This window comes from Archocentrus centrarchus, chromosome 2 (genome assembly GCF_007364275.1).
Source record: "Archocentrus centrarchus isolate MPI-CPG fArcCen1 chromosome 2, fArcCen1, whole genome shotgun sequence".
Taxonomy (NCBI): domain Eukaryota; kingdom Metazoa; phylum Chordata; class Actinopteri; order Cichliformes; family Cichlidae; genus Archocentrus; species Archocentrus centrarchus.
The window spans coordinates 12,280,965-12,305,877 of NC_044347.1; the positions used below are offsets into that span (position 1 = coordinate 12,280,965).

Below are 24,913 nucleotides of genomic sequence, written 5' to 3' on the forward strand. Positions count from 1 at the left end.
GGCTTTAGCTGGGTTAGAGGTCAATACTGGAAAATTGTGGTATTCAAAAATATGTGTACATTGAGTACTTTGAGAAAGGTCCCTACTCCTTTTTAAATGAATGTATTTTAAATCATTTAAAGTCTCAACTCTCTTTGAACATTTCTGGCGTTGATGATTACTGTTGCGTTCTGCTATTTTAACCTTTGTACAACGCTCCACTGAGGCAGCATTCAGATTAAGCTGAGGTGGATTTGATGGACTCATCAGGGGCTTGTTCGGCTAAATCAACCTGCAGCCATTGTTGACCTGCCAGAAATGGCAATTGTGCCTCAATTTTCCACTGAACACTGCTGACCAAGCAAAGAACGCATCAGAAGCCAGCTTGTTACTCTGAGGAATAGAGGGGCTTTCTCTGCATCAGATTATGGCTGGTTTCTAAAGCAGGTAGTACGTGGAGCTCTAATACACATTATGAAAATTGGATCAGTTGTATCCAAAGATTCACTGAGCAAACGGGTCTCCCAAATGGTGTGCCTTCAGCTAAATACAGATGTGCCAGAGGGTCCTGCTTAAACCAATTTCGAGATACAGCTGTACAAAAAGTGAGGAATTAAGGAATTTCTAGCATTGCTACTTTGTTTGCATTCACTTCCCCTAAAAATCCTTTAAACACCTTTCAAGGGGAAGTCCAGCTGAGCCCACACTGTTTGCACAGTTACTGGATGGTGGAAATTATTGAACTGTGACACATCAATGGTCCCGATTAACAGTGAGGCACTTAATGAAGGGTGGGAAAGTGAACATGTCTGTGGACCACCACGTAAAGAAAGAAGGGGAAACTGTCAGTACACAGTGATATGACAGGTAGCTGTGGCTTCAGCTGGATCAGGGATGTCTGCAGCCCTCAGCCCACGGAGGAAGACGCCAAACTAACTGATATGGCACTTGGAAGCTAAAAATCCTTTGTTGGAAAACAAGAGTTGGATCTCACCCAGAGGAAGCTATACAGTGTGTGAATTGTGTTGGATAAGGTGATGCAGGTGAGGTAAAGAACAGTAACACTCTTGTCAAAAAAAAGCTGCAGAAGTCTTGCAAAGTCCAGATGTTCCAAAGGGGCTGCTGAAGGTGCCTCCATCAGACAATATAAAAATTAAAAAAAAAACATAAAACTGACAATTCAGATAACATAGAGGTATTTTCTTTGGCATTCACAAGGAAATAAATATAACACACAAGCACTGTTAGACCTTACTAATCCAAACATTTCATGAGAAAGTAAACCAAAAAAAAAAAAGGCCAAAAAAAGAACAAAAGGCAAAGCAAGACAAAAACACTAAAAACTAAATGAATCCAAAAAGCTGTGAAGCCTGAGGTAATTGTACTATAACTCTTAGTATTCTACCTGAAACCCGATCTGAGCTGAGGCTATTTTGTGCAGATATGAATACAGGTGTATCTTCAAACTGTGAAAATGGGCTTTGGGGCACAAAATGTTTTAACAATTACTGTACTAAAAGAAAAGCAGACTTAAAACAAGAAAAAGGGCCGCCCAGTAATCTCAGAGAACAGAGAGCATCGCTACAAAACAAAGCTTCACTCTCGGGGTGGGCTAAGATATTCCAGCATTTCACTGTGAATAAGAGACAAAAGTCTAATTGAATACTATAGGATATCCTGATGAAACCATGTCAGTGATTAGAGCCAGTAAGAAGGATGAATATAAGGAAAGGAACAAAAGATACTGGAGTAGAGGGTTTGGTGATCTCAATAGTCTGATCATCCTATTGTATTCTTTGAGGCTGCCAATACCCAACACAATTTCTGAAGGTGCTGGCGGGGGGGGGGGGGGCGCATGGTGTGCCCCATTTTCTATGTGGGTAGTAGCATAACCAGCAGCAGAGCTTCTCGCATCCTCACCACTGTCACCACTGACCGCCAGCTGGCGGTTATTCAAGGTCAAGATGTTTCCTGGGCTCGACTCTACTACAGCGGCTCAAACCCTTAGTCCCCTACCCTAATTAACAATCATTTTATCTCCATTAAAGCTCAAAAACAACAAAAGTAAAATATTTAAAAATGAAAACTCCCCCCAGAGTTTTGGTTCATCTTTGTGTTTATCTTGCTTGAGTTTTTCTGCTACTCCCTTGTAAACCTGCTGATATTTTCACAGCTTCCTCTCCGGAGATTAAACGAAGCCGCAGCAGAGGCGCACTCTCGGATGCAGGGCATACAGGGAACCGAAAGTTGGGAATTGCTTAATGGCTGCATATGTTCACCTGGGAGCTCCTGCTGAAAGCCGGTCAAACTTCCTCTGAGGTGACATTTCATTTTCCTGAGCATGCTGCCCATCGATAAAATCCCTCCTTCCTGCTTGAAAATGAGCACTCAGCGAGCAGGCTCAGCAAGGCTGCTATCAATAACAAGCCGGCAGACAAAGATACCGTCGCCCGCTTTGATATAATGCCAAGACGATCAACGCTAAATGCAGCGGGAGGTGAGGATGGCTCTGACAGATACAGGTGAGGGAGGGGGCATTCACCACAGGAGGTTGAGAGCTGAGAAAAATGGAGTGCCAGAAGCTCAAACTTTTGTTAGGGAAGAAAAAAGAAAAAGCATCCAGGATTTGTGGAGGAAAATGGCACAAGTCATTAGAAGGACAGGAGTGAAACAGGCCTGTATGACTGCCTCTGAGAAAAAAGGAGATACAGAAATAATAACACCAAGTACAGAGAGCAAAATTATCTCTCCTACTTTTGTTTTACTTCATGTTTGCAAATAAGTTTCTATTTCAGAGGGAGAAAAAAAATGCCAAAACAGCAGCTTTTTAGAGGCTTTGCAGGAAGCTGCTGGAGCGCTTGTAGGTTGGCCTTTGCCTTGCATTCGCATGCGAGTCGTCAAAATTTCTACGAGTTATCGACTCAATTCAGTCAGGCTGATGGAGCGGAGGAGCGGCGCACACGTCGGGGAGTCGAAAGTTTAATTAGCTGAGAGTGGGCTGGTCCTAATCCCTGGATGAACGTTACTATAATAACTATTTCCAGCAGCCATATGCTAGCAGGGAGTTTATCGTTTTTTCCAGTACGGCTGTTTAAAATGGGCAAAGAATGAGATACAGCAGCACACGTCTGCTGGCTTGAAAACAAAACCTTAAAAAAAATGTAACTTATAATATCTATATTTAATCTAAAGCTCTAGTCTGTAAGCATTCATACAGGCAGTAATCTCAGATCAAAGCGAGAGTAAAAGTCTTTTAAATCAAGATCAAACAAACCAAAGACAGCTCCGAACTCCTCCTTGTGATGTGAGTCTTTGCTATCAGTTTATTAAGAAGAAGAAGGAGAAGAAAAAAACACCTTTATAGGAATGTTAGCAAAATCTTCAAACAGTAAACATGAGCTAAACCCTCCACACTCTGTTAAGGTAAAAAAAAAAAAAAATGAATGCCTCTTTCAACCAAAATAAGAAGCTGAAGCCATCAAAAACCACCAGAAACCCAGCGTGGTTTTGACTTTAAGCTCCATTAAAGGTCAGCTCTTTCATCTGTTCTGCAGGAAACTGAGAACAGGCTCTTGGGTTTAATTCAGCGCCGACCTCGGGGACACAAACACATTAGGTCGAGTCAAGTCAAGTGGCGACCAGGTCGGCCTGCGGCGATGCAGCTTTGCTTCCAGCATGCACCGCGCGGGGACGTGTGTTTACAGCTACGATGCAGCCGAGGTATAACGGCAGAATGAAGGAAGCAGGAACTCCGGGTAAAGATGTCCTTGAAAGTTTGCACGCTGCCAAATGAAATTAATAAATGATAGTGGATAACGGTCACTTCTAATTAGTGGTTTCACCTTCTCTTTCAGTTGATTTGAGTGGACAGGACTTTAATGATTGGTCTCTTTGGGCTGCCGTAGATATTTCTAGAAGCTTGAGACCATAGGGTAGTTTTTAAATGCTGATCCTAAAGACTGTTTAAAGTGAAGACAATAAAGCAGAGTATGACTCAACATTGATGGGACATTTAGCAACTTGTCAATCAAATGTCATATTCTATAAAAGACATCCATTTGCTTTCTGTTTTGCAATAAACTGATTAATATTTCTTGCTTCCCAAGACAAGTTATTTTTATTTATGTTCTACTGGCTTTAGTGCAGTTTTTCTCTTTTGTTTATTGTCTGTTTGATTGTTTGTTTGATGGTTGTGTGGTTTCTGCTACACGTACAAAAACCCCCCCAAAAAACAAAAAACGCCTCCAGGGGATAATAAAGATATTCTGGATCCTCAGTTGTTGATCCTTGTTGATCTGACTGCACCACTATTGTGTGTGGAAATGCCAGCCTCTCTATGTTTACAGTGCAGTTTTTGCAGTCATACTTCAATCATATATGTGTGCTTAATTATATTTAAATGGTTTACTTTTGTACTATGTTTGTGTGTTTTGGGTACTAACTGTACTGCTCTTCAAACTTCTTTCCTCTTCAATCTCTAAAAAGCTACATCTGTGAGCAACACATAAGAATTCCAGTGTACATGTACTCTTTAGTACCTGTGCAAAGGACTGTACAATCTATCCATCTATCTACCTATACATCTGTCTGCCTATCTATCTAGACTGGAGAAATAATGTGAGTGTTTCTACCATGTTAGAGTAATGCTGTCTTTTAATTTAGACGTGCTAAATAAGCTTTTTTTTTTTCCTTTTAAATTAGAAGATGCGACATTTGAAATGAAGAGTCATCGCTTTATTTTGATAGTACAGTTTTCTGGGGTTTTTTTTTCCATTTGGGTGTTCCAAAGTGTCACAAAGTGCCCACGAAGGAGTGAAGGTTAACCAAACTCCAATCCAACCCCTAACCCTAGATGGGTTGATGTTAAAGGGGAGCCCACACAGGAAAATACATCAATGACATTCAACAACTTCAAGCAAAGTGGGTGGATCCCGAATTAGGTTTTTCCAAACTTCAAGGCAAGTGAAACCAAAGAGAGCGAAGGATACTGCTGATTGGTTGATATATGGAAGGTTCTTTGTCTAAAATAATCTTTTCTTAGCTTAAAATTGAGCCCGCACAATATCATAAATTTTTCTCAGTGACCGAATTAAAGTCTCAACTCTGCCTTGGAAAAAGTCCAAATAATAGATGATGAGACAAAGACAGGAGTATTATGGGCAACCCTTCCTCTGGGACTTTTTCTAGTTTTTTCTATCTCAGCTTGCACGGATGGAAACATCCCATTCTGCACACCTGCTTATTTCTGCCCCACAGAAATAAAGTAATAAATAAAAAAAGCCTTCCTCCCGGCACGCGGTCAAGTACATTAGTCTGCGGCACCGCTCTGCCCTCAAATGCCGCCGTTCATCACTGGGGAAATTCATCTTTAAAATATTACAATCACCGCTCTCTCCCCTCGGGATGAATTTCCAGGTAAACGAGCCCCCGCTAAGTGCTCAGTTTTAGTGTCACTTCCTCCTCCGCGCTGAAGGAGATTCTTCAGCAAACGGCTGTTTAAGAAGAAGTGGCACTTTGCACACGTCAACAGGTCAGCTTCAGGGCGGCAAATCGCTTAAATTTCGATATTAAGTGTTTTGAATGCCATAATTCACTTCCAGCGTCTCGGTTCCCAGCAGGAAAACAGCCAAAAGGTGCTTTACAAAGCATTAAGAGATGAATGATGTGGAAAAGTTATTATTCAGGGAAAAATGCAAAAGCAGCTAATGGTCACATTAGCAGCATTTATAATTCCATGAATGGGGTTTTTAAAGTGATGATAGAGAATGTGCTAATGTGATGGAGCTTCATTTTTAAAGGAAGGAGATAATGAGAATATAATTGGTTGCTTTTGGACTATTTTCACACGAGCCTAAAGAGCAGCAGGTGTAAAAACTCGATTATCTAACTTCAGGGTGGCTACTTATTCCACGAGGTCATGAAGACCAATTTGCAGACTTTAAAAACCAAGTATGCCCTGTTTTAGTGATGTGGAAAGTATGAATGTTATGTCAGTTTGATTGTGATTGGTTGATGTGGCAAGGTGTGTAACTGAGCTTCAGTGCAAGAAGGCGGGAAAAGGAGGAAAATTTGAAGGAGGAAAGGACAGTAATTAATGAGGGAAAGGGAAGGAGAAAATGACAGGGGAGAAATAGCAGGAGGACAAAAAAAAAGGAGTGAAGAGGTGGAGAAAAGGAGAAAAAAGGACACAGTGGAAAAGAGGAAGAGGACTGTAGGGAGTAAAGAGATGGATGAAGAGTAGGCAGTCAGGATCAACTGGGAAAAGAGAGGTGAAGAAAGTGATACAGCAAGGCTGGGAAGGAACACGAGGGCGAGAAAGGAGGAAAATAAAGGGCGAATGCAGCAAGAGGAGAGTCAGGGAAAAGGTGCAAACGGAGGAAGATGGGTCAGGAGGATGCTGAGACAAGAGAGGAGGAGGAGGATGGAAGACAAGTAGATGGAGATGAAGCAGGAGGAAAAAGAAGAAAGGCTCTCTCACAGGAGTGTTTAACAGGGAAAACACGCCTGTTAAACCTGAGGCTGAGAGGGAGAGGATTTTCAGCTTATCAGATGACCTTACGCGTAGGGCTACAGAGCCGATGGTCGGGCGCGCGCATGGCGGCCCGTGCACGCGTGAAAATAAGCGTTAATTGCCAACTTATCGATTCAAGCCAATTTTTAGTGTGCTGCTGCTGCTGAACTCTCCTATTAACCACAGCGTTAATGCCAGTTAATTCATGTGTCTAAAATGAGAAAAAGAGGGAACGGATGGGAAAATGAGTAATTGTCAAAACATAACATTATCATGATAAGCACCACAAAAAAAACAAAAGCTATTAGAACAATACAAAAACAGCTAATTATTGGTAAAACACTATAGAAAGTGATTATGTGGGATAAAGGCAAGTATAAAGTCAGTGTGAGGCAGTGCAGTTACACTTTAAATCACCAGGAATACACATGACATGGCGTATGTCATCATGAGAGTAAAGCCGAATGTGTCTCCGCACCCTGGTCTTCAAAGTTAACCACTAAACTGTGCGGATAAATGCATTCACACAGAGGCCGAGGCCGTGAAGTCTAAAATATGTTGTAATGTGAACTGACCTCCTGGCCGGCTGGGATACGCGAGCGCTCACAGAACGGTCCAAGTGAAGGTGAAGAGCGGAGCTGATGGGGAGCCGCGCGACGCTTCTTCTTCTGCTGCTTTTCCCCGGTTTTTCTCGCCTCATTTGTCTTAAACAAAAGGCAGTGTTTTTTTTTTAAAAAAGAGGGGGGGAACAGGAGCGAAATTTTTTTTAAAAAAAGTAAGAGCTTGTTTCCAGTCCAACAAGTTTTTAACAGTAACAGATGAACTGAGCCGCTTTGAGCCGTGCGTCCCTACTCCGCTCCGCCGGAGGACTGAAGGAGAGTCTGGAAAGCAGTGGTGACGTCACGACGAGGGGCGGGGCCACAACACATTCACATACATGCGCACATTTTATGGCTATACTGTATGCACACAGTATTATTATTGAGGGTCCAAAACGTGTGAACTTTTACACTACTCCAAAGTAGTCTCTAACTCTAGTAAAGCAGTATTCAATTAACCCATTTTATTATGACAACTGTTGTGTCCTAATTAGTCAAAATATGAGAACAGAAATCATAATTATGAGATAAATTTAAAACAAACATGCAAAATACAAAATTGTTGATTAAAAGGTAAAGTTTTGAAACAAAAAGTAAAGATAAGGATTGTGAAGCAAAAGTAAAAAAATTTTAAATTTAAAAATATAAATTTAACAGCTAAAGATAAAGGAAAAAGTTCTAAAATAAAACCAATAATTATAAAGTTAAATATAAAAATGTTACATTTATGAAATAAAAAGTAAAATTAAATAAAAAGTGACAAATGACATAAAAAATAAAAAAGAACAAAATAAAAGCTAAATAACAATCAAAATGAGGAAAAAGTGAGAATTATGAAAAAAGAAACAAAAGGCAAAATGTGAAATAAAGACAAATTTATGAAATAAGAAAAACCTTTAAAAGTATAAATTATAGAACACTAAACTCAGTAATCAACATTATGAAATAAACTGTCCAAAATTGAAGATAAAGATAAATTTTGAAAGACAAATGATCAACATTATGTTGAATGATCACAATGGAAATATGACATAACACCTTAAAAAGTTTAGGTTACGATTCAAAAAGACCAAAGACAAAAGTAGCATTTGACTTATTTGTTTTTAAAACTTGACTTTCTTTTTTTCTGGCAGAAATGTGCTTCCATATACAGGCAGTATGACCAGTCTGTACCATGTTCATGATACGTCAGACATAAAATGGGAATTATACCTGAAAAGAAACCAAGTTTCATCACTTTAGTTCCAACACGTGTTTCAATTTTCAATAAACACAATGAGCCTGTTATTATTTCCATAAATGGAGAAAAAAAAACTGCAGTAAACACAATGAAACTGTCCCAGGAGTTGGTAACGATCAGCACTGACTGGGCCTGTCTATAAATAAAGCTGAAGGGTTAATGGCTCGTGCAGCAGGACGGTCCTCCGCTAATGAGCCGCAGTTCATTGAGGGTTTGGTGATTAAATACTGTCAGCAAGCTAAACTCCCTCTGTGGCTGCTGTGGTCTGGGTGACATTGCTAATAACATCCAAAAAATTCACAGGAAAAAAAATCAACTGTGCTTTGTTTTAAAAGTACAAAAGAAAGAAGAAACTTTAAAAATTACAGTTTGATTAAAGACCAGCTGAATATTACAGATTAAAAGCAGCATAAAAGTGCTGTGTGGGACAAATTGGTTACTTCCACGCTCAGAAAGAGTCTTTTTTTTAATTGAGCTTCACATTTAACCTCTCTGACACTCTTTGCACAGAGAGAAGCTAAACTGGAGCTGATAATGACTCAAAAAAAGAGAGGACACATAGAAAAGGCCCAAGAAGAGAGGACATATACACTGAAATAAAAACTGTTAAAGTCAAACGATGATCTAAAACTGGGATATGACAAAAAGTCAAAATTATGAGAAAAGATTAAGAGGACGAGTATAAAGTCACCATTACCTGTATAATTATAATATATATAATTATTAGAAAAAGTTAAAATAATGACACAAGAAGTCAGCTTCATGAGGTAAAAGTAATACTGGGAAAAACAGTCACGACTATGAGGAAAAATAAAGATTATGAGAAAAAAAATCCCACTGATAACATAAAAACAAAAACCAAAATTTTAAATAATGAGATAAATATTCAAGATTATAAGTCTAAATTATTAGAAATCATTATTCTAAAAGGGACATTTATGAAGTAGTAAAAATATCAGAAAAACATCAAAAATGATAAGAAGAAAATACATTCACAAATCAGAATTAGATAAATTGTGAAGACAGAGAGGAAAAAGTCCAAATAATAATGTATGAATAAGTTAAGAATATGTGAAGAGTCCAAATAGGGACATAAGAACAGAATTGTGAAGAAATAGTCGTGGTAAAAAAAATAAAAGATGACAAAAACAAAATTAGGTCAAATAAGGGATCAAAATAATGAGATAAACACTTGTGATTATGAGAAAAAATGAAGATTTTCTCGAGTCACAGCTAAAAAGCAGTTAGAAGATTTAAAAAAAAAAAAAAAAAAAAATCACATAAAATCAGGACTGAAAAAAGTAACTGTATGAGCTCATGAGTTGAACCCACAAAGCCAAAAGGAAACTGAGACAATTAAACATTTTGTATTTAATTGGAAAGAAATGCTGAAGTACACTTTATGGACAGCAGTGCCAGGCCAGCTACACATCACACCTACCTACAATGAAGCTCCTGGCGCACAGTTTTTGTGCTGATGTTAATGCAGAGGGAGTTTGGAGCTCTGCGGTTACCGAGTCAGCAGAGCGTTGATGACTTTTACACACTATGCTCAGCACTCAGTGACCTCACTCTGTTTTTACACTGCTGTGGTTCCTAAATGCAATAACACAGTGAGACTGAAAACACCTGAATTCAAAGATTAAGAGACTGTGTGGCCCAATACTTCAGTCCATACTGAGCATTTTGAGTGGTCTCAGACTTTTACATCTGCTTATTGGCTGGTTTTTGGGGAAACTGTTGCTCTAGACAAGAGTTATAGTATGTATAGAGTATCTGTTCCATCTCCTAAACATCATTAACGTGAACCCAATCAGGTCTAGATACTGCCAGGTAGTCAGTCAGAGGGCAAATCAACCAGCCATGAATGATGCTATTTCAAAGCACTGACGCTGAACTACAGAGCCAACATTTTTCGCTACCTTTAAGACGAAATCCACCACCACACACAACAGGTCAATTCAAACATCTTTGGTGGTCTGAATATTGTGGACTGAGAGGGGGAAAAAAAGAAGAAGAAAGAAACATCTGACTTTGATCAGAAAGCTGTGCAAACTGAACTATCAGAGCTCTTTATAAACAGAGGAGATGAGCGGAAATGATAAACGCCCACATGCTGCAGTGAGGCACCCTGTTGCCTCTCTCCTGCCCCTGCAGTCATGCCTGAGGGAGCTTTTAAAAGCAGCACCCAAAGTCTCCAACAAGCTCGCTAATTAGAGCAACAGCAGGAGACGGAGAAAGGGAGGAAATTAAAATGCAATGCCCCAATTAATCTCAGAAAAACCATCAGATTTCTATCCTCTCCCTTCACTGTATCACTCACAGCTCAAAGCTTTTTATTTGTACCCACACACACCGTGCTAATTGTGTGAATCCTCTTGAGATATGAACATGAAGGTAGACTGAGTCTTTACGTTTTATTCACGAGCTCTTATCTTATTAACCCCCCCCCCCCCAAAAAAAAAAAAAAATGCTGCAGGACTTTAGAAAGCATCACTCTGTGCACGATGAATGCTGCGGCAACTTCAGAAACATGAAAGTGTCGTGATTTATCTGACCGCACATCTCATGCTTTCTCATTCTGCTCCGTCAGGGGCCGAGGGGAGGGGGACGGGGGGTTTCGATGGATATCTATAAGGCGAGCTATGAAGTGACTGGAGATCAATGTGAGGCTGTGACATCCATTCAGCGGGCTGAAGTCACCTTGGACCTGCACATTTAGAAAAGGGTTTCTGAAAACCTTTTCAGTGTCCCAGACTGTGAATAACTGCAGCTAAATCACACAGGCTGAAGTTTCATTTATTCCACATGACAAAACACATGATGCACTGCAGGAGACTGAATCTGAACTATTTTTGAACAATGCATTATTCATGTGTATCTTTGTTTATGGCTTTTTTTTTTTCACTGTATGCTCCAAAAGAGTCAAAAGGTGATAAATTTGCACTGAGAGATCCTTTGATTTAAAAGTAATATTTCCTCTTCACTACTTTTGACCTTGAACCAAACAAATGTTTCCATCTAAAAGTGCATGTTTCTTTTGGGTCCTAACATAAATACACACAGGTTGAACAACCCAGTTACAGCCAACCCTGTCTCTTAGCAAGACTACATAATGTTTTTGTACAGTAAGCTGTGCTAGATTGGGTAGTTATAGATCCATAAGTTCCTGCTGTGACTTGGAAAAACTCGTTGGCTAATCATAGCTTTCAGTATTTCATGAACTGCATGATGTCATCAGGAAAGCATCCATCCATCCAGTTTCTTACGAACTTATCTGGTCTCATGGTGGCTGTTAATCCAGCAAGAGCCCAGGTACACCCTTCACAAACATGCATACACTGCAACAAACTTTTGTCAAAATTGCATGATTTAAAGAAAGTTGGCTGTAATTTAAAAAGACAGTAAACAGCAATGCATTCTGGGAGCCCATGTCAACTTATTTGACCATTAAAGCACATATGTTAAACTGTAAATTTCAAATTTACAGATATGAAACTTGTCCAGTTAACTAGAACTTTAAAAATGTTTCCTGTGATTAACAGTCATCTCCTAAATATGATGAATATCAAATATTTTTCTTTCAAATACTGCAGTTTCACAAAATAACTTACTGTAGAGACTGTATAAATTACTGTAAATATTACAGCATCACCAGATATGTATTGTAGAAATTACAGTATTACTGTAAAAATAATGTAAAATTACAGCGTCACAAGATTTTTACAGCTTTTTCTTGTAAAACAAAATACCGTATCATGCTGTAAAAACTACAGTAAAAATGAACTAAAATACATTATTACATACTTTACAGTATGGTAACTGTAAAGTTTAAAGTTCTGGCAACCTTGCTGTCAGTATTTTACTGTAAAATTTACAATGTTTTTTTTACAGTGTTGTCCCTTTAGAATTATAACGTTCTGACATTTTTGACAAAATTGACTTATTGTCATATTCTTATTCGTTGACCGCTAATCAACAATATGTAAGAGATTTTTTTCAATTATATATAACTTTGGCCATTTTATTCACAAACCAAAAAGGTTCTAGATGCAAAATCAAGCTTTAACTTTGCATTATATGGTTTTATTATTTAATATCTCAAAACTGGTCAGAAATGGTGCAGATAGAACCTTATCTAAGGGGACAATGTCAGAGTACCTGGAGAGAACCAGTCAGAACAACCCCACCTAGTTAATCAGGAAAGTCTCGCTGTGAGATCTGACCAGTGACCACGGTCAGCAGCAGGCCGCAAAAACTTGGCAGGAAACCAACTTTGACAGGAGGGCATTTGGCTTGAGTCACTTTGCTATTGTATAAAAGTTACACACTATGCATCATTACAACCACACATGAATAGTACGCTCATAGCAAAACGTAGCCACAGTTATAAAAGTGCAAAAATATCTGTGTTAGATTACAGAGACAAAGTAGGGGTCAAACTGCAGAGACCGTTTACCTCGGTGCAGGCCTGTATTTATGAACTTCCACACACTAGGGCAGTTGACTGTGAATGCTCAACATCAACACATTTCCATTCCTTTGGTTTTGTAATTTTCATGTCAGGTCGTGCTTTAAAACTAGCTGCTCAATTTGATGAAAGACCTCTTTTTAGTTTCAAAGAAACACGAGGGGTACTTCCCAAAGTCTGACCCACGTAGGCCCATCTTCTCAGTGTCCTCCTCAGTCATTCTGGTTACCACAATTGCTGTAGAAGCACTAAACTACTGTGAACCAAAGAATTAATAAATAAACCAGATGTGCCACAGTGCTTTTCAGAATTATCCAAAAAGCGTCTCTCCGCGCGACGTCAGTTAAAGTATTTATTTTAAGATTTTATTCTTACAGAAGCCACAGAGCTGTTCAGAACAGGTGAGGAGGGTGGGAAGAATCTGGTCAGTTTTCAAAATAAAAAAAACACTGTGCCCTCTGAAACACACCTGGCATCATCTGAAGCCAAGTTCGCTCAGCTTCTGCTAGTTGACGGGTGAAATGTCAGGCACAAAGGCAGAACTGGCTCTACATCCACTACCTGCAAGTGTTATGAGTGTCATTAGTCAAGGAAGAATTAATCTCTGCAAGTTCCCAATTTTCAATGTATCCGATACTTGTTGAGGTTGGTGCTGTAATACGGATCCACCCACAGTCAGTTTGCAACAAAGTTATCCAGGATCTTTACTTCTTCACTTGAACAGAAATCTCTACCAATAAAAAGCATGGGTTTGAATCCAATCTGGGATAAAGGTTGCATGTACTCCCTGTCCCTGTGTGGGCTCTCTCCAGGTACTCTAGCTTCCTCCCACAGTCCAAAGACATGCATGTTAGGTTAATTGGTGAATCTAAATTGGTTGCAGATGTGAATATGAGCATTAATGCTTTCCTGTCATGTATTAGACCTGCGATAGATTGGAAGAGCATGGACGGACGGATGGATCTTTGTGGATGTGACTGTGGAAACAAACTTTTCTGTCAGGAATGTTGAAGACAGATGAAGTTAAAACTACATCATCAGCAAAAAAACAAAAACAAAAAAACAAAACCCCACAGAGGCAATCATGAGGTCTGCTGATGTCTGTCCTTTAATCTGTATAAATATATTGCAGCAAAGTTAATATTCCTCTTGAAGATTATTTTCTGTCTTGGGAGGCAATAAAAGCACCTCATGTTTTCTGCAGAGGTTGCTGATTGCAGTGCGAGATATTATTTAATGGAATTTTACCAGTTTGCTAGTTTGTGTTGCGCATTTAAAGAACATTAAAGGCAAAGATTAAACGTTGGGGCATTTGTCCACAGAGGAGACGCCTCCTGAGAAATTTGGCATTCAAAGCTGGGAGTTGCATGAGGAGGTAAATGTTTTCTGTACACAGCCGTTGCTGCCCCATAGTTCAGCACTTATTGGAGACCCAGGCTGGATTGGACGCGTCTATTCATGTGGGTTGAATGGGAACCCTGGGACGTGAAAAGGAGCCCTCCATTCACGGCTTTATCGAGGAGCTTCGCTATCAGCATGGCTTGCTTTGCATCAGAATAACCGAGCGTTTGCTTGTCAGCCAGGTTGGTTATGGGAAGGAATGCCAGGAATTTGGTTTATTTCACATGCCCCATGAATGCAAATACAGGACTGCCTGAAAAAAGAAGAAGTTTTGATCAGCAGCTCAAAATAGAAAAAAAAAAGGCAGCAGAGCTTCTGTTGAGATTTGTTGTGTTCTCAAACTGGGTTAAAGTGGTTAAAGTACTAAAAATTAAAAAAGTACTGAACCAGAGGATCACAAATATACCCAACTAATTTCATGAATGAATGGGCATTTATAAATTACTGAAAATTAATTGTCGATAATTTATTCTTCACAATATAAAGGGAGAACAAGAGAGATGATTATTAATACAGTAAAATCAACTGACGCTGATGGACCTAGCCACATTGCTGCAGTTGTAATTTCTGCAGCAGGAAAACTTGTGTTTTTCATCATTAACTGCAAGTGGATCCTGACGTGTCCTGTAGTTTATTGTGGAAAATACCCCTCAGACACAGGCATACTTTCTCCTCTGGAAGACATCTAAAAGACACACTGAATTATTGATTAAACCAAGTTACAGAAGCTCCTGGAAAAGAAAATATAGAAGATGTTGTACCATGACTTTAGCTTATTGGATATACAGCTGCCAGTGTACAAATCCTATAAAACCACAAAACAGTCTTAAGTGGATGTTGGTTAGTTAGTAAATAGAGTTTATTAAGTCTTTATAAAATTATTTTTGCTTGTGTTTTTGCACTGCAAGACTGAACATTTTAGTGCGAAACTAATGACTTTGTGGCCCTGGCAATATCCAGCCCTGTCCCTCCGCTTTCTGTTTCAGGTTTCCCAGCTGGGCATGTGTGCTTTGTGACTTCCTGCTCCTGTAAATCCTCTAATCAGTTCCTGACCAAGTCATTTTAATTTCATCTTCCCCTCTTGTGTCTGTAAGGACCAGTCCATTCATCCACCTCACATCAGCACATCCAGCTACTTTAGAGGTAAAATACCAGGCTTTAGTGTTTTTGGAAACATCATGTCTTTATGTTACTCACCTCCTCTCCCAGCTCTACATGGCGTGTTGGCTGGGTTTTCTCAGATTGTGTGAATTTCTGTGCTCTCTAGAATTACATTCAGATCTCTGGAAGGAAAAGACTCAAGCTCATCGTGCCTGCCAGCTGTCCCACTTTCCCTCCATCCTGGAGAGTCCTCCCCTTGCAAATTCCCCACATCTTGAGTTAAACTCTGTAATAAATACCAAGAATGTTTGTCTGCCTCCAAGTCTGCATTTGAGTCTGCTAACTGGTTAATAATGACCAGATTTCACTGGTCTTTGTTTTCAGCTCAGTTTAGTTTTGTTTCTTTCTCAGCTTTTGTTGGTCTCAGTGGTACTTTTTGGCTTTGTAAACATGGAGGCTATCTCTCAGGAGTATTATTTATTAACACCAGCTATTATGATACACACAACACTATGTGAAGGCATTTGATTCATAGTCATTTACGCACTCCAAATCTTAACAAAAAATGCACCGAGGCCTCAGCAGACTGGTTGTGTCGACAAATGTGCTGACACTGACAAAGAGAGGTCTGGGCTTCTCTGCTTAGGCCGCTGCCCCCGCGACCCGGCCCCAGATAAGTGGAAGAAAATGGCTCAAGAAAGTCAAAAACTAAGGGCATTTTCTCTCTTTATTTGTATTTCATGTTTGTTGGCTTGCACAGTTTTAGTTTTTGTCAGTTTGCCCGGTGGTAAACTGACTAACTGTTAAACTCGCCCTTGTGACTGTTTTGGTTGCAGGCAGATTGCTGTGGTCACCTGCAGTCTACACGGGTAACAGCAGTTTGTCTGCAAACACTTGGTAGCTAACCACAGAGAGGCAGCGAAACTTGAAAAAGTGTGATACAACCTGGAAACAGTGTTTGCCTTCAAAGTGAAATCTGTGACTAACTCTAAAATGAACAAACTGCAGGTTTCTTCCTGCCAAAGGGGATTTTTTTCTTCCCACTCCCACCAAGTGCTTGCTCATAGGGGTGGTCGCATAATTGTTGGGGTTTCTCCAGAACACTGTAGGGTCTTTAACTTATAGTATAAATCCCCTTGAGGCAACTCTTGGTGTGATTTGAAACTATATAAATGACCCTGAACTAAACTGATTTAAAGATGTAAATTTTACTTTGAAGCCGAATGAGCTCCTTTTCCAGTTTGCGGCTTATTTTTTCACATTTCACTAAAACATAACAAGTAGTTGGTAAGCATTTGGAGACAAGTCAGGATCTTGTAAACAAACTACGGGAAACCACCATAATCAATTAGGGACTAAAGCAATTACAAGGAGGTTTTATGTGGAACTCTGTATTCCTCTTTGCAACCAGTTTCACTTCCCAACTGGCGGCAACCACCAGATAAGCAAAATGTTGCTGGGAGGAGATCGGGGTTGAGAGATGGGTCCGCAAAGTGCTCAGTTTTTGTCTAAAAGACTATATTTGACTGATTCCATCCCAGCTAATTTATTTTCCTTTTGTAAACTGTTACCTCATGGGAACACATGGTCAGAAAATTGTCTATTTTGGAGATTTGGAGGTCAGTTAAGCTTCTGGTTTAGTTTGGAGAACTAAACATGTGTAGAGGTGATGGGAAATACACAGCAAAAACACAGCAAACTCTTATCTATGCCAGCAGATGCCTTGTAAATGCACTGAAATTCTTTACAGCTGAGTAAAATTCGAGGTTTTGCAGAGACATCAAGATAACTCATCTTCAGGCTGTCTTCGATTTATTACATTCCCTTTCTTTCTTCTTCTTCGCAACCCTCTGTCTCTCGCTTCCAGCTGTCCATTTACGATGACTCCACACTTGAGGCTGCACAACCTGTTCACAGGAAATTACTTATTCATCATTTCCTCCGTCGTAGCAGTGGGAAGGGCATGGATTAGAGGCCTGTAATATCAGGCAAAAACACAAATACACGCTTGAAATGTGGAGCCTCTTCTGCCCTTAGGCAGCATTTTTTAGGATTTAGTAATAATTCCTGGTAGTAAATTTGCATTTAAGCAAACCATAAAGCATCTCAACAATCCTTTTGAGGTTTGGAAAAACACATATCCATTGTTTTCCTGGGTTTTCTTGTATTCTTTTCCCCCCATGCTACTGATCAAATTGCAAACCGAAACCTCCATCTGCAATTTAAAAACAGACAAAACCCACTCCGTCAGCATGATGAAATGATGCTACTTTCAAAGGGAAGCCTTTAAATCTGTAAATCCACAAATCCCTGGTTAGTAAATGATTACCATTTCTCTGCCTAGATCCTCTGCATCAACCACTCTTGTGCTGCTGTTGCGCTGAGGAACTTACAAAGAGAGAGCGAGCAGGAAGGGATTTGGATTTTCGCTCAAGGACACTCAGTCAAGATGCAAGATGAGCAACAGAGGGTAATGATGTTTTTCCCACATAAATGGATGTATACTCCTTTGGCAGCGGCTTCAAGAGATGCAGATTCATCTTGGAAGATGAAAATGAGGGATGGTTGTTATTGAATGTGTCAGATCATTTGCAGCTTCAGTTCAAGCTAAAGCTCACTATTCATTCTGAAGCATTCCCTGTAAATAGATAGAATAACCTTGTAAATAGACATTTAGAAGCGAGAGCAATGTTTAAGTACTTGTTTGACAGATTTATCAAGGTTTCTGCAGTCGAGCGAAGATTCAGATCAATTCTTGTTTGTCTCATTAAGGTTTGAGAGGCTGCAAGTAATGCTTACTAAAGTTATTTGGGCTCAAGAAGCGCCTTTATTCCTGTATTGACTGATCAACAGTGTAAAACCAGAAGATTTCTGTGACATGAAACTGAAGAAAAGGAGTAAATTTTTGAAGGAGACAGTGATTATTCATAAACAATCTTTTCAATGTTTCAAGGGTGAAAGACTGTTCCTCTCTTTCAATTTATTAGGTTCATTAGTTGTTTGCACACTAAATCAATCAGCCTCTACAGTACACAGCCTGTCACTTAAGCTCTGAAGTGCAATGAATTTTCAAGTACATTTAGTTACAGATAAAAACTGGAAACTTTGCTGGAATAGTCACTGATAAGCAGTTTCATGGCCAGGAGAGAGTCAATAAAAGATCTGGAGTTTATTATGTGTGTTTCTGTTTTTTTCTTGGTTTTTCCACTGGAACTTTTGATGATGATGTAAGTAAACAAAGCCACTAATAGACTGAAAAACCAAAATAAACCCATCAGAGCGATACTTAAAAACTTTAGCAGTGGCCAAATCAGCAATCTGGTGAATTGTAAAAATGAAGAGCTCAGCTGAGCAACACCAAAAGGCCTGAAAGACCTTCTGGTCAGACAATGAGGAGGATGGGAGTGGAAACAGCTGTGAACACAGGTGAACCAAATTACACTGAGGTGACAAGGGGAAGCAAAACTGAACACAACACACAGGGACCAGACGACTATCAAAATTAAACAGGAAGTCAGATGGGGGAACAAAGATGCTGACCGGACACTGAACAAACACCTGGACACGCAGGGAACTAGAAAATCAAAACATAACCAAACTCCACAACAAAAGAAACCAAGAACAGACAAAATAAAGCAAAAACAAAACACACTGGGTCAAAAGGACCCAGGACCTATGATCAAGAGACGCCTTTAGGAAGGGAAATGAAGAGGATTTACAAGAAGGTGCAAACCACTGACTGCACTCAAAAACCAGAAGAAAAGATTAGGCCAGAAAATATCTAAAAGAGCCTGCACAGGTCTGGGAAAAATCTTCAGACAGATGAAACCACAATGAACTTGTACCAGAAACAGCTCACGATATGAAGCATAGCACATCATCTATCAAACATGGTGGAGGCAGTGTTGGGGCATGGGCATATATGGCTGCCAGCTCCACTGGCAACCATACAGTGTTAACTGATGCTGTGACTGCTGATAGAAGCAGCAGAATGAAATGTGAAGGCTTTGCTCTCTGCTGAGATTCAGCTCAATGCTGCAAAACTGATCAGACAGCAGTTCACAGTGCAAATGGATAATGACCCAAAGCGAACTACAAAAGCAAGCCCAGAGTTTCTCTAAGAAAAAAATATGGGATATTCTTCAACGGCCAAGTCAGTCACCTGACCTGAACCCAGCAGAGCAGCTTTTCAGTTACTGAAGAAAAAAATTGAAGGCACAGAGACCCACAAATGTTCAGCAACTGAAGGCGGCTGCAGTAAAGGCCTGGCAGAGAATCTCAAGGGAGGAAACTCAGCATCTGGTGATGTTCATGGATTCTAGGCTTCAGGCACTCAGTGACTGCAAAGGATCCTCATCCAACTATCAATAATAATCCTTTTGTTTTTTTAATTTGTTAGTTTGTCCAGCTCTGAATATGGGGGACAATGTATAAAACTTACAGAAATTCACAGTATGTTTTTTTTAAACCCCTTGGATTAAAGATGAAAAGCTGCACAGTCACATCTTAATTGCATGATGTGAAATGCACTGTGGTGGTGCACAGAGGCAAAACTACAAAATATGTATCATGGTCATAACTCTGTACGAGGTGAGTTTTTAAAATCATTTATTCCTCAATAAAAAAAAATCAGAAAGCCATAGAATGCAAGAAAGTAGGAAAAGTATTTATAAATAATATGTATAGTTTGCTATGATTTGGGATACACTTGTTAAAAAGCTAGTTTAGACAGATAAAGACCAGTGACTGACAAACTAGACTTTATTGAGTCCTGTGAATCAGAAGCAATAACCTTAATCTGTGACATAACATAGTTAAAGAAAATTTGTAGATGTCAGGTTATTCAGATCGTAAGTAAAGCCAGTAAAAAGCTTTCATAAAGCTTATTTTAAAGATGAAATACACGTTTAACTTACTGAAGATATAAAACTCTCCTTACCACCAGCTGCCAAATGAAGTTTCAGTTTGATTTGTGATGCTTTCTGCGAAGATTCTGGACTGACAAATGTCAGGGGGAAGCGGCTGCAGCTTTAAAGAGTGCATTCCTTTTTTAAAAGGTAATATTTGTCTTAGACTGTTTGCTCCTCTGTGGTCTGAGGCGCTTACTTCAGTGCAAAGGCAGACACTTTACAGCTGGGGGCTAAATCTCATCTGGGGCTTCACTCGGCGATCAATCAATAGAGAGCTCGGTTAGAGAGTCCACCCAGGTAATGTAAATCAGCACTATAGAGCTGGACCCTCTCCCATCTCCTCTCTGTGGGGCCTCCTTTGTAAACTCATTATCTCTGAAACCTCAGCGGCGCCCACTTGAGTTCAACACCAATTACCCACAACCCCCTCTGTCCACAGGCTTCCCATGGCAACCAAAGCTGTCCAACTGGATCACTTGAGAGTTTAAGAGGCCGGGAAAAGGTGAAGATAAAAGAGTTAATGCAGGCGCGATGAATTCCTTATTGTAATTAATAATTTATGTTCATTACCACACTGTTCTTTAAGTCCATTAGCTTAATGTACTGCACTGAGTCAGGCAGGTGTGTGAGCAGTGAAGCTGTTCGAGCTGCACAGAAAATGAACATGGTTCAAAGGCCTTGATGTATTTTACAGCTGAATATGAAAGAAAGCACCTCAGTTGTTTTCACCACCTGCTGCATTTTGATTCTGTTGATACTGCCCAGGTATAAATCACAGGTGGTATTTGCATGCGTCCACGGCAGATGTTTGAACTCGTTTCTGTAAATATCAGTGACCACATTAAAATGCCATGGATGTATGAAGGAGAGCTGGCTGCGTGGATGCTGGATTACATGAGGGCACCTCGTTTAGTCGAATTAAAGCTGCTCAATGCGGCACATGCAGAGAAAGTTTTCTAACCTTGTGCCATGAGATACCCCGACAAAGTCACAGAAGTTGATGAAGGTCACAAAATTCGATGCCTTGAACACAACCATGGGAAATAGAGTTTCAAGCCACTGGGATTCAAATCTCATTTGGAAGGCCTATATTAATATGGATCTAGTATGCCCATTTCTTTTTTGCATTTTTGGCCACAGCAGCTTTTATGGGCAGTGGAGAGAGACAGGAAATGGGGGAAAGATATAGGGGCAGACATGCAGGCAAATTGGCGACAGGCCGGAACTCGAACCCGCGCCGCCCGCACCGCAACGCAGCATATGTATGTTGTCGCTAGCTTCACCATTAAGCCACTCAGGCGCCCTACTATGCCCATTTCTAACTCCAAATTTTTATTATTGGACTCTACTAGAGTAGCTTTGCATGATTCACAGTTTAAGATAATCCTTTTTTTTTTTTTAAATCTGATAGTGGGCTTTGGTGCAGTTGCTCATTACGTCCACTACCTGAAACAAGCCATCTTAGCTCCTCCACCTATAAACCCACACCTCCTTGAAGACAACTTTCTATGTGTAACCAACATTCTGGGCAACCAAGTCTGCATAAATACAGAAATCAAAGGTTTTTTCTTTAATTTTCTTTTTTCTAGAGTTTTTGAACAGCTTTGTCCTAACTGGTGTGTGCTAATGCTAGCTCAGACAAGCCATGAAGCCCAACTCAACACAATCCTGATAGATCAGCTGATCTGATGGCCCAGCTGATACCCTTCTACACACCCACTTTAAAGAGCTCATTCACAGCAGGTTATTTAGGCTACTTTAGTCTGCAGGTGGTTGCTGACCCTCTGCAAACCACTCTGCAACCCACCTCCATCTCAGCAATTCCTGACTTAATTATTGTCATATGTGTTGTCAGTTATGTCTGCTGTGTTTGCTGCCAACTCGCTGTTCCACTCCCCACCCCCAGCTTTCCTATTCTGCAAATGTAAGAGTTATGCTGCCAAACTGAAATGAATGCAGATGGACTATGAGGGTCCTGACTGATATTAATTTGTGGTTGAAGAAACACTTATTTCCTGTTATATTCAAAATCTTGCAACATATTCTTCAGGAACAATATCACAGAGCAAGTTTCTTTAAAGTCATTTACAGTCACAAAAATAATGAAATGTGGTGCAGCTGTTTTTCTGTGACAGAATTTTTTTGCAAATCTCTGTAAAGAGGTGCTACACTGCCAGTCTGTCATTTTCAGATTTGCAAACTCAAACAGCTCCATATTCAGGGTAAGAAATGCAGTTTTTTAACTGAACAGAGGGTCAAAACAAAGAGCAGAAGATTCACGGTTTAACCGGCTTAGTGCAGACATGGTTTAAATCCCAGTGACAGTCCAACTTGAAAGCTGTCAGTTGGTGACTCAGCAGTGGGAGTCTGATGCAGGAGAAGCGCTGACTTTAGCAACATGGCTGTAGAAGGGGCAGACAGGAATAACAAAAGAAGCCAAGAAGGCGATAACAAACACTAAAAGGTTCCCCAGCTCCATTAAAACTGTGAGTTAAATGAAGTCTGTCATGGTTCTGGGCCGTTTGCTCAGCATTTTGTGTTTAGTTCTGTTTTCACTGGGTTTTGTTATTTTCTAGTTTTGTTTTGATCTTCTTTATTCATCTTAGTTCGGGCCTTATCAGTTGTAGTTTTCTAGTTCCCTTTGTTCCTGTCTCCCCTGTGTCTGTTTTTCTCTCTTTTTCCCTGTTCCTTGGTCCATGTTTAGTTTTCCTCTGTGCCAGCCCCCTGTGTTAAGTCTGCGTGTACCTTGTTTGGTACATGCAAATCCTCCCGGTGCTCCTCCTCTTGTTGCGTCTAAAGCTGTGTGTGAAAAATTACTAAGATTTTTTGTTGATAGGATAGCTAATATTAGGTCTCATATTATCCCTCCTGTCACCGACCCATCTGTTCACACAATAACCGCTACTACCTTTGACCACTTTGAGCCCGTGTCTCTCTCACTGCTGAATGAAGTAGTCAACCAGTTGAAACCCACAAGATGTCCTTTAGATATTATTCCATCTCGCCTACTAAAGGATGTTTTTTACACAGTGGGAAAGAGTGTGCTGTCTATTATCAATAGCAGTCTTAATTCTGGTTGTGTCCCTGCTGATTTTAAACACGCTGTGGTAGAACCTATTCTTAAAAAACAAAACCTTGACCCAACCATTTTATCCAACTTCAGACCAATTTCTAAACTGCCATTTCTTTCAAAAGTCTTGGAGAAAGTTGTCCTCCTTCAGCTCCAGACCTTCTTAGACCAAAATGGTGTTATTGAAGTATTCCAGTCTGGGTTTAAAGCATATCACAGTACTGAAACCGCACTTTTAAAAGTTTTAAATGACCTTTTAACTATTACTGATTTGGGGGACTCTGCCATTTTAGTACTCTTAGACCTTAGTGCTGCCTTTGATACCATAGATCATGGTATCCTTTTATCTCGACTGGAGCACTTTGTTGGTATTAAAGGGACTGCACTTAAATGGTTCAAATCCTATTTAACGAACAGAAGTTTTACAGTTAGGCTGGGAGAGATTTCTTCCTCTGAAAGCCTGCTCTCATGTGGGGTGCCCCAGGGGTCCATTCTTGGCCCAGCCCTCTTTTCAATTTATATGCTCCCCTTGGGTTCAGTCTTTAAAAAACACTGCATCCCCTTCCACTGTTATGCAGATGACTCGCAGATCTATCTGCCACTGAAAAAAAACTCAGTGAGTCCTTTGAAGGCCTTACTGGACTGTCTGGAGGAAGTTAAAACATGGATGGCTCAAAACTTTCTTAAATTAAATGAGCAGAAAACCGAGGTCATTGTGTTTGGTACCCCTGACCTCTATGACCTTGGCCCCTTAAAGATATATAATAAACCCTGTGCAAGGAACTTGGGGGTGATCCTTGACACAAATCTTAGTTTTGACAAGCACATTAATACCGTCATCAAATCTAGCTTCTTCCATCTTCGTCTGCTTGCAAAGGTGAAGCCATTTCTCTGTTCCACGGATTTTGAGAAAGCTATCCATGCTTTCATTTCATCTCGACTCGATTACTGTAACAGTCTCTATTCAGGTGTCAGTCTGTCGCTACTTCGTCGTCTGCAACTGATTCAAAATGCAGCAGCACGATTACTAACCGGCACTCATAAACGAGACCATATATCCCCCATACTTGCATCCTTACACTGGTTACCAGTCAGTTTTAGAATTGATTTTAAGGTTTTATTATTTGTTTTTAAGGCGTTGCATGGGTTAGCACCTACCTACCTCTCTGATCTTATAAGCCTGCACACTCCCATCAGATCACTGAGGTCTGCTGAGCAAATGCTCTTAACTGTACCGAGGTCAAGATTAAAACATAGAGGTGATCGGGCTTTTGCAGTCGTTGCTCCGAAATTATGGAACAAGCTGCCCCTTCACATCAGGACCTCCCCTACAGTTGACATCTTTAAATCTCGTTTGAAAACCCATTTTTATTCTTTGGCTTTTAAATCAAAATGAGTACTGGATACATTACTGATGTTGTTTTCTTTTATTTTTATTTTTGTTTTTATAATTTTATGCTTCCTGTTTTAACTATCTCTTTTACATTGTGTTTTAAGTTATTTTATTTATCTTAAATGTACAGCACTTTGGTCAACTGCTGTTGTTTTTAAACGTGCTTTATAAATAAACTTGACTTGACTTGACTTGGTGTTTCCTGTTTTATTTTGACAGTCTTGCGTTCCCTGTGTGT

General features: G+C 39.9%; 1 protein-coding gene across 2 annotated transcripts in view; it reads right to left on the bottom strand.

The window, feature by feature from the left end:
• The window catches only part of LOC115792680 (SH3 domain-binding protein 4-A-like), a 44,316-nt gene extending 36,989 nt beyond the window's left edge, over positions 1-7,327 (bottom strand). For both annotated transcript variants that reach the window (XM_030747315.1, XM_030747307.1), the window contains exon 1: positions 7,066-7,327. The gene's annotated coding sequence lies outside the window, so the exon portion shown is untranslated. The remainder of the gene's footprint in view (positions 1-7,065) is intronic.
• Between the last annotated feature and the right edge of the window lie 17,586 nt (positions 7,328-24,913).